The sequence below is a fragment of the Mytilus galloprovincialis genome, chromosome 7, assembly GCF_965363235.1.
Source record: "Mytilus galloprovincialis chromosome 7, xbMytGall1.hap1.1, whole genome shotgun sequence".
In the NCBI taxonomy this organism is placed as follows: Eukaryota; Metazoa; Mollusca; class Bivalvia; order Mytilida; family Mytilidae; genus Mytilus; species Mytilus galloprovincialis.
The window spans coordinates 4,609,607-4,620,700 of record NC_134844.1 but is presented as its reverse complement, the minus strand read 5'-3'; the positions used below and the strand labels follow the sequence as shown (position 1 = coordinate 4,620,700).

The 11,094-nt window shown below is 31.8% G+C and overlaps 1 long non-coding RNA gene across 2 annotated transcripts; it reads right to left on the bottom strand.

The window, feature by feature from the left end:
• Positions 1 to 1,136: 1,136 nt before the first annotated feature.
• On the bottom strand, positions 1,137 to 6,781 carry LOC143082160 (uncharacterized). Of its 2 annotated transcripts, XR_012980305.1 has the most exons (3): positions 6,699 to 6,781; positions 2,511 to 2,598; positions 1,137 to 1,636 (listed from the first exon to the last, which is right to left on the bottom strand). It is a non-coding gene; the product is annotated as an uncharacterized LOC143082160 (long non-coding RNA). The 2 variants fall into 2 exon arrangements; XR_012980304.1 differs by lacking the exon at positions 6,699 to 6,781 and having other exon boundaries at positions 2,511 to 3,177.
• Between the last annotated feature and the right edge of the window lie 4,313 nt (positions 6,782 to 11,094).

Here is an 11,094-nt window from a genome sequence, read left to right as displayed (position 1 = left end):
TAGCTTTAATAATATTAATTTCAATGTACTGTCGTTTCATTATAACTTTTATTTCAATCTTAATTATTTTTCAGCTGGTTCGGGTCTAAGAGCTTAATATAATATAAAATATAGACATACAAAGTAAAAGTTAATTTGGTTTTGGACTATAAAATACATTTCATTATACAAATCTCTCTGAATTTTTTATATATTCATGAACAGTCTTAACTATCTGCACATTGTCTTCAATACTCATAGAACACTGGACACTTTTAATTTGCAAAACACTCATTTGCAAATCCGCCGCCGCCTCAAACAAGAGCTACAATATCATGTATATAACCAAAATGTGCGGAATTACATGGGATTCAATAATTTCATTGGTTTTATACTGTTACTTTCATATTTATTTTGCAATTTGAATTATAAAAACATGGGATTTTCAATATCCCATGGGACAGGGCAAAATCCCATGGGATTTACCATTATCCCATGGGATTTTGGTTAAATCCCATGGGATTTTTTTTGGTCCCATGGGATTATTGTAGTCCCATGGGATATTTGTTGTCCCATGGGACAAAAAAAATCCCATGGGACTACAATTATCCCATGGGATTTTTAATATCCCATGGGACAAAATAAAATCCTATGGGATTAAAATTATAAATATATATATATAAATATAAAGTTATGTGTATGTTACAATGAATGCTGTTTGGTAGTAAAATGTTTTAAATGTATACAAGTTTTTTTTATATTTTTTATATATACATATATATAATTTTTTTTAAATTTTGTCACAAACATGTTTTTTATTTGTTTATATGACAATAAATATTATTCTTATTTTGGAATGTATAATAATAATATTTTACAGTCAAAGAATAAAGTCCTTTCACTGAAACAAAATGATGAAATTTCTAAATAAATGAAAAATATTGTTTTGAAATCTTTGTCTTGTTTATTCTATTATGAAAAATAGAACTGAAAAAATATTTCATATTCTGACTGAATAGTTCACTCTTTTCATGAGGTAAGATTTTCTTTGTTATAGGTTCATTGCAATACTTGTATAGGCAAACAATTTGAATTATATATAACTTTGTGGTGTACATAATAGTATGCTTATAATTGCAAATTTATAATATAAACACTTTTTGTTAAAGTTTTTGCTTTCTTTATTCACAGCTTGCTATGTACAATTATTCAGTCCACTATATAAGAGTGAAGTCAATAAATAATTTCATTCACTAGAATATTCCTGCAATTCTTAGACAAAACATTTTTTCAATCTGTTCTTCAAAGATCTTCCTCTGTACATCTTTATTGAATGGAGAGATTCAAATGAGAAGACAAAGCAAGTTTATTTGGACAACAACATTCTAATATCTTGTTCATTCGTTCCATCTTTCAATTGATAATTACATTGTTGTATTTATATGATCAAGTTCTTGTGCATCAATGATCGTGATGATATGACTCCTTTTTGTTTATAGTCATCATGTTGAAATTTCCTCTTTCAAATAAATGTAGGAAAAAACATGTTCCATTTCAAATTAATAAAAAAGTCGCACTATGGAGAAAAATATCAGCTTTAAGTTTTCCGTTCAGTATTGATCTGTGAATGATGACCATGAAAATCCAGATTTCTGACCTACAAATACAAAAACTCAAAAATTATCAGTGAAGAGATCAATAAAATGGCTATTTTATCATGTTTATGATTAATATGATAAACTTTCATTTAAATATTCAAGTACTAAATTACAGAAATCGCTTAAATTTTATAATAGTTTAGTTAAAGTACAGCTTATTTAAAATTATAATAAAAAATATAGGCCACCGATGAGTTAAATAAGATATTACATTTTTAATGCCAAAAAATGGCTTTTTTGCACCAAAGGGAGATAATTTGGAGCTTTTTCAATGATATATGCATTTTAAAAGTCATCTGGGGCCAAACCGAATTGATTGTTTTGAATGATTTGGTGTACCATATGATAAAGATATAAATAAATTGAGTTATAAAAAAAAAATATTAAAACATTTTTCTGAAATTGTTATACCCTAGAGCCTCCTTAAATGTCATTTGATCTCTATTGGAGAAATGTCTCATTGGAAATCAGACTGCTAAGTGTTTCTTATTTTTATATCAACCCAGCCATATTATACCTGTCTAATATCAGGAGCTTGTACATAGTTCAGTGGTTGATGTTGGTTCATACCCGTCATTTTTATTTTTCATAATTTTTTGTTTTTATAAATTAGTCTGGTATATTTGACGTTTGAATTGATGCTCTGTTTCAAATTTGGTTAGTGTTGACTTTTATAGATTACTATAACATGTATAGGGTATGGGTTTTCTCATTACTTACAGGTCATCAATGGCCTCTAATAAGTAATTACAATGCTTACATCCACTAAATTGAACTCTGATGGATAGTTTTCTCTTTCATCATACCACATCTTATTTTAATAAATATTTAATTATTATTCAAGGACAAATTTTTTTATAACAGTGGACTTACCATTTAGGCTTTGTTGACCTCTGTAAATCTTATTTTGTTGATAATTTCTTCTGTTTATAGTTTCCCTTTTATCTTTCATGTTCTTGCCCTACACATAAAAGGGTAAACATCATTTAATGACAAAAATAACTACTACATGTATTACATAATTAGTAGGCAACTGAAAATTTTGTCTTATTTGTATATAACATCAACTTACTCATCATTCTTGCTGTTCAATATCATGAATATTATCATTATTCTATGAATATGAGGTCACAGTAAAATTAACCTTGGCAGGCAGACATCTTTTTTATATGATACCTTGTAGTCATTCCATACAACAAGTAGACCTATGCTTAAAAAATCTAAGGCCAAAATTAAAAATATGTTTGTTTCTCCTCCCCCCACACGGGTCAAAAATAAGCGCCCGGGTCAAAAAATTATTTTCCACAAAAAAATCGAAATTATTTTTTTCCTGAAAATAATTTGTTTCCATTTTTGGAAAGTGCTTGAAAGCAGAAGGATAGATAATCTAAATAAATACAATCAAATTGAGCACAAACAACTGATAAGTGGCCTGGACTGGACAAGTCAAACCATTCATGTGACCATGCTATGACAATCACATCCAGTTAAAAAAAACTAGAGGCTCTTAAGAACCTCACCTGTTAATGTGTTAATGTGTTTACTGATGTCGGCCATCTTCGTTGGTAGGCGGGGTCATTAGACACTTTTTTTTTAAATATATACCCTAGTATTATGATTGTGGCCAAGTTTGGTTAAATTTGGCCAAGTAGTTTTAGAAATGATTTTTATACAAGTTACAAAAATGACGAAAAGTTGTTCAATATTGACTATAAAGGGCAATAACTCCTTAAGGGGTCCTCTAACAATTTTGATCATGCTGACTTATTTGTAGATCTTACTTTGCTGAACATTATTGCTGTCTACAGTTTATCTCTATCTATAATAGTATTCAAGATAATAACCAAAAACTGCAAAATTACCTTAAAATCACCAATTTTAGGGCAGCAACCCAACAACAGGTTGTCCAATTCAACTGAAAATTTGTGAGGGGATATATCTTATTCTGATGGACATTTAAATCTTGAAAGATTTGCCCTAAATGTCTTAGTTTCAAAGATATAAAGCAAAACCTGCATTTTACCACTATGTTCTAATTTTAGCCATGTCGGCCATTTTGTTTGGTAGGCTGAGTCATCGGACACATTTTTTAAACTACAAACCACAATGATAATTGTGGCCAAGTTTGGTTAAATTTGGCAAAGTAGTTTCAGAGAAAAAGATTTTTAAAAAAAATACAAAAAATTATGAAAAGATGTTAAAAATTGACTATAAAGGGCAATAACTCCTTAAGGGGTCGACTGACAATTTTGATCATGTTGACTTATTTGTAGGTCTTACTTTGCTGAACATTATTGCTTTTACAGTTTATCTCTATCTATAATAGTATTCAAGATAATAACCAAAAACTGCAAAATTTCCTTAAAATAACCATTTCACAGGCAGCAACCCATCAACAGGTTGTCCGATTCGTCTGAAAATTTCAGGGCAGATAGATCTTGACCTGATCAACAACTTTACCCCATGTCAGATTTGCTCTAAATGCTTTGGTTTTTGAGTTATAAGCCAAAAACTGCATTTTACCCCTATGTTCTATTTTTAGCCATGGTGGCCATCTTGGTTGGTTTGACAGGTCACGCCACACATTTTTTAAACTAGATACCCCAAGGATGATTGTGGCCAAGTTTGGTAGAATTTGGCCAAGTAGTTTCAGAGGAGAAGATTTTTGTAAAAGTTTACAGACGACGGACGCAGGACGACAGACGACGAACGCCAAGTGATGAGAAAAGCTCACTTGACCTTTCAGGTCAGGTGAGCTAAAAAAAACCTGCCTTCCTGGTCTGTTTACAAAGGGTAGACCCGGGGAGGGGAAACAGACATTCTTTTAAATGTGGCCTGATAAAATGACAAAACCAAGAAAACTTATCATTGACCAAAGAACAATAAAATGCGGTCATGGTTTATATATGAATCTGCCATTCAGACATGCACACCTTACAATTGTTTCATATCTACCAAATATAATCTACCTGTAACTTTAAACATATGATAAACTGACAAAACAATGCAGTGTTTCATTGACCAATGAACCATGCATGAAAATGAGGTCAAGTTCATATAAAATATGACAGACAGCTAAGTGCATCTTACAATTATTTCATTCACTAAATAAAGGGGCCTTATTGCTTACAGTATCCGGAAAATTGACCAAACCACAAAAACTAAATATTTTTAAAGTTCCTTATACCCTGCCAATTTGTTATGGTTGCTGCCAGGACAAAAAAGTCAGGATCCGATAATTCAGTGATCGTCGTTTGTTTATGTGTAACATATCTGTTTTTCAATTTTTTTGTACATAAATTACAGGGGCGGATGCAGGAATTTTCGAAAGGGGGGTGCAAAACATATGTCCCGATACAAATGCATTGATCGGCAAAAATAAAGGGGGGGTGCGCACCCCAAGAACCCCCCCCTGGATCCGCCACTGAATTAGGTTGTTAGTTTTCAACTTTCAACTTGGCTATCATGTGTAAAATCATACAAGTGTTGGGAAAACAGGAAGTTGTCGAGTGATGAATCTGAAAATGCATCACACGGTATAGCTGACTTATTTAACCCTGAAACCAAATTTCAGAAATCCTTTTATTGTAGTTCCTAAGGAAAATGGGACGAAAAATATTCATCGGACAGACTGACTGACGCACGCAAGGATGGATGGACAGACAGGGGTAAAACAGTATACCCCCCCTTTTTTAAAGTGGGGGCATAATTTTAATACGGGGCTATAAAAACCCATGCAAGATGTCAAAACAAAAAGAAGTAACCTAATTCTTACTTGTTAGGGGCTATTTATTTATTGTCGGTTATACATATAACAATACAACATATTAAAGGTCTGTAGAGCTTTTATCCGACATACATATATATGACAAGCACAATACATTTGTACATGAAACATAAAGCTCATCACTGAGATAGTAGTCTCAGATAGAGGGAGGCGGGGTCAACCAAACTCCCCTATTCAATCTGAATGCAGGACAGAAAGTCACAGTCAAAAAGTCACACACTGTCACAGGACAAAAAGTCACAATTTAGTTTTGAGATTATTTTTCTTTGAACAAGAAAACACTCTTTTTGTATTTTTCTTGAAGTTTTATACATGAACATGATGTAGCAACTTTAAATTAAAATTTATTAAAAACAAATAAATCAGTGCATTAGGTTTGTAGATATAGGTAGATGTGGTGTGAGTGCCAATGAGACAACTCTCCATACAAATAACAATTTAAAAAGTAAACCATTATAGGTTAAAGTACGGCCTTCAACACGGAGCCTTAGCTCACACCGAACAACAAGCTATAAAGGGCCCCAAAATTACTGGTGTAAAACCATTCAAACGGGAAAACCAACGGTCTAATCTATATAAACAAAACGAGAAACGAGAAACACGTATATATTACATAAACAAACGACAACTACTGTTGTGCACATTACCATTACATTTGCGCACAAAAATCGTTTGTGTGCAGGTTTTGATTACATTTGCACGCATTTTTTAACATGTAAATAAAAAAAAAGATATAGTATGATTGCCTTTTACAGCTGACTATGCGGTATGGGCTTTACCTCGGGCTTTGCTCATTGTTGAAGGCTGTTTGGTGACCTATGGTTGTTAATGTCTGTGTCATTTTGGTCTCTTGTGGACAGTTGTCTCATTGGCAATCATACCATACCTTCTTTATATTGGCTTATGGTTGAAGGCCGTAAAGACCTCTAGTTGTTAATGTCTGTGTCATTTTGGTCTCTTGTGGACAGTTGTCTCATTGGCAATCATACCACATCTTCTTTTTTATATTATGAACAATTTCCTAAAATTAAAAATGAATATATGTAATAAAAAGAAGATATTTCAAAATCTTTTTTCATTTATATTCAATCAATTGTCAACAAATTGTTTGTGACTTTTTGTCCTATTAACTTTGTTACTTTATGCCTGAGTTTGACATGTGTTTGACTTTTTGTCCTGTGACTTTTTGTCGGAATGTCCTGTGACTTTCTGTTTTTGCAGAAGTCCAGGGAGTGTTAAAAAATCACATGTGCAAGTTGAGAGTCAACACTTACACAGGGACTACACAATACTTTTTCAGAATGTCAGCAAAAAAGAATCACTGGTGACAGGGGAGTGTAACCGATGAATTGATCCTGAATCAGATAAGATTTTCCCGGACGTCTAAACACCGCTCAGGAGGACCTCCTGGGTGCACACATGCAGGGCATACAAAGTGCACTCATGGCAGACCCTATATAGTCGCCGTCGTATCTGCACACATGATGGATGTATATATTCGTTATAGATCGTCATACACTTCTCATTTTAGAGTTAAATTTGCAAGCAACCTCTTAAGATTCTAAAATAAATGCTACTAAAAATATATGATTTCCCCCAATTTTCGCAATTTTTTCGCCATATAAAATATTTAGGCGACTGTGCTTTTAGTGAATATAAACGATGACGAGGCCTCACGAATAAATTGAAATATGAAATATACTGGAACATCGATTAGCATAGATCGAGCAGCAGAGTAAACTTTCACATAAATCTCGAAGTTATTTACGCCGGATAATATAGACTGTGCTCCTGAATAAAGTTGTCAAATACATTAATTTGTGTTTTTTACTTCTACAAGAAATTTGATTCAAATGCTAATTACGCACCATTTGCTGAGCAGAGAATCATTCTAAGCCAGGAACCGTCTATACTAACTGATAACAGTAAGAATAGAAAGTCTCTGTAAAAAGGCAGTCAATACTAACAGAACTGTATTAACTTAATGATACATGTACATCAAGTTCCAGCACCTCACCAAGCACCCTTGCCTTGCATACTGAGATGGCAAACTGGTGTGTGTCAGTATTTTAATATAAAACTGCGTAGGTTCATATCGTTTGATTCAACGTTTGTTTGGTTATTTTTTAAGGATCGTTGTAAAATTATATCTAAATCTTTGTTAAAATACGATTTTAAATTGTTCAATTCTTTCTATTTCATAATTTTGTCAAAGTCTACTTTTTAAAGTTTTAAATTTTACAGAAAAAATGAATATTCCAATTTGATTTGAAGAAAATCTTTTTGAACTGTCATGACATGGTGTTGCAAAGCTGATTACAGGTAACTATAACATACAGTAATTTTCCATTACGACAGTGCGTGTATTCTCGGGTGTGTATAACGTATAGTTTTCTAGAGAACATCCTGTCTACGTGTAATACAGATTGATGACATTATACAACATTTCTTTGGTTAAATGTGATAAGGTATCTGTGTCCATTCCCTATTTCAACACCACTAATTTTTCGAAGAAAAAAAATCAAAAAAAAAATTATATGAAATTAAGAAGAAAAGTAGCAAATATAAACTTCAGTAATTGCGCATTGAGTAAACATAATTCCAATATTGCATGAACAAATCCGTGAGAAAACGTATATATACATGTATGAATAAAGATGTGTTTTAAAAGACCTATTGGCATTATTTCACACTAGGACCTAAGATAACTAGAACTAAGCAATGGTTGATCCAGAAATTTTCATAAGTGGGGACTCATTGACTGCCTTAGAGGGGTCACGTCCAGTCATGCTTCCGTGATTCCCTATATAATCTACCATTTGTTTCCCAAGATTTAGGAGGGGGGCTGGTACACACATATATATATAAATATACCTCTGCGGCGGAGCCAGCCATTTGAAAAGAAGGGGGTCTCAACCCAGGACAAAAGGGGGAGGGGGTGGTTCCAACCATATGTCCCCATTCAAATACATTGATCGTTCAAAAAAAGGGGTGGTTCCAACCCCCGAAACCGTCCCCCTGGATCCGCCACTGATACATAGTATGCATATAATTAAGAACAGCTTTGAATATATGCATATAAAATAATGGTACGTTTAAAAACCGTTCAGGATCTCCTGGTTGCACACAGGACATTAAGTAACTTAGGACATGTATATATAATAGTAAGAGTTCAGGGTATACATTCGATAACTAACATATTTTATAATTTTGTAATTTTTGTTTTGATAAAATCAGAGACATATAATACATGTATTGAGACATATATAATACATGTATTGAGACATATATAATACATGTATTGAGACATATATAATACATGTGTCTCTGAAAAAATCAAACCATCTTTAAAAAGAAGTTATTTCAGTTTGAATCGACTGTCTTTTGCATTAGAATTCCAAAACGTTAATGTTATTTACAAATGCCATAACCTGCAAGAAAGAAACATTTATATTCGGTGATTTTTACACTAAACGTTTTCGTAATTTGTTTTAAAAATATTAAAAAGTACATGTACATCGTTTTTTCAAGATTTGTATAGTAACTGGTTTAATTAAGTCCCCTTGATGAAATTTAAATTGCGAGACGCTAATTAATAAACTATGATCTATCTATCGGCATGCGTCGTTATTTGGGATACGTCACGGATGACCGATGGTCATATTCAATACGATATACCAATCATCATTTCAATTTGGGCAATTGATCTTTAATAATTAGGACTAATTGGTGATGGCAGAGAATAAGTCGCTGGTGATGGTTAAAAACATATAGAAGTAAACTTTGCAAAAAAAAAGGTTTCCTCGGAAAAAATTATGAAAATATATGAATATGCTAAATAATTTTTTTTCCGAAATAATAATTAAAGACGTTTAGAAATAACAAATTTTCACAGTTGGGAAATTTTCAATTCAAGTTATTTCATTTTGAAAACGTTGAAAAATATAGATCTTATTATATGTTAAATGTGGGCCGCTTGGAGATCAACTTGTGAAACCCTGCATAATTAGGGTTTGTCTACTTTCGTCTTTTTATATTACCAAACATTCTATAATCAAGGATTTGTACAAGGCCTTGTTATAATGAATATTATCGCCAATATCACCATAATTAAATAAAGAACAGATACAATATTCGCCTAAAGAGTTTGCCATCTAACAATTCAAAATGAAATGTTGAGTCGAAACTGAGGTACCAAATCTATAAAAAGAATCACTATTTTAGTCGAAATTAAACTGTATATAATATTCTTTTTTTCAAAACTCCTGAAATAATTTAACATTAACTATAGAGAGCTTACATATGCAAATCTGTTTAAAAGTATGTGAGCGTAAATAAAATTTGTTTATTACACCCCCCCCCCCTTTTTCCTTCTATAAAATTTAATTGTAAACGATTTTCGTTCTTAATTTGTGTTTGCTCATTAACTGGGGTTCATGCTGTCAAAAAAAAAATGTCTCCTTGTGTAAAAGTTATTGATAAGAAAAAATTGAAGCTTCCAGAAGAATAACGGTACGTCTAAACACCGCTTGAAGGATTGCACTCATGACATACGAAGTGCACTCAGGACCCTTTATAGTCATCGCACACAGGATGGATGCATATATTCTTTATACGCTTCTTATTTTAGAGTTAAATTTGGTAGAATTTGTAATTCTTAAGAAAATAACTGATTACACAACTACTGAGCCATGAATTATCCAATCAACAAAATTAATTGGATTATCTTTATTGTTGTTTTATACATTGTGTTGTTAGTACAGTGTGGGAAGTAATATTGTGACGTCTAGAATGAATATCACGATGTTTTAAGATTTTCGTCTTTTATTAAAATTTCGTTCCATAAATTTTTAAGTTTTATTCTTAATTTTATTATCATGTCCTGGACCAGTAATTAATTCTTTGCACGAGTTTGAAAAGGGAAATAATTATAAATGTTCATACTTTAAAAGAATTTATATTAATTAAAGTTTTGTATATGGAATCCGTTCTAAACGGTAAAACTTAAAGCCGTACTTTTCAAACAATAAAACTCATATACATGTAGTTAGATGTTATTTCTCATTTTTATCGAACTTGTCCAGGAATTTTATTTTTGAGTTATACGAATATTTTAAGAAATCCGTTTTTATTAAGTTTTTTTTCTCTAATTAAAGTCGTTTTGTCCAGTTTCACAAGCCTGAAACGAATTTCAATGCGAAAATAAATTCTGAAAATGAACTTGTCTCCGTTTTCGTCTCCGTTTTTTGAAAATTATGATATTTTGGGTATAATTATTTCTAAAAAATATGTAAGTTAGATTGTAGTAGCGAGAAATTTTAAAAAAGAAGATGTGGTATGATTGCTAATGAGACAACTATCCACAAAAGACCAAAATGACACAAACATTAACAAAGAAAGACTATTTCGAAGACAGTTTATTGACACGAAATCCGTTCAAACCACGACTAAGTCTTCGTGCACAGATTTCCGTTAAGGTTAAACTGAATATTGTACATAATTGTCTTCTCTTGTATAATGGTTTGTTGAGAATAAAGATATACAAATGTAATAAAATTTGATATTCAGTCAACATTGTGTTTGTTTAAAAACTTGATTTAGAGAGAGAGATAGAGAAAAGAATCACACTGAAAAACAAAAATCGAACTTGTTACAGAAAAAAAAACGCAA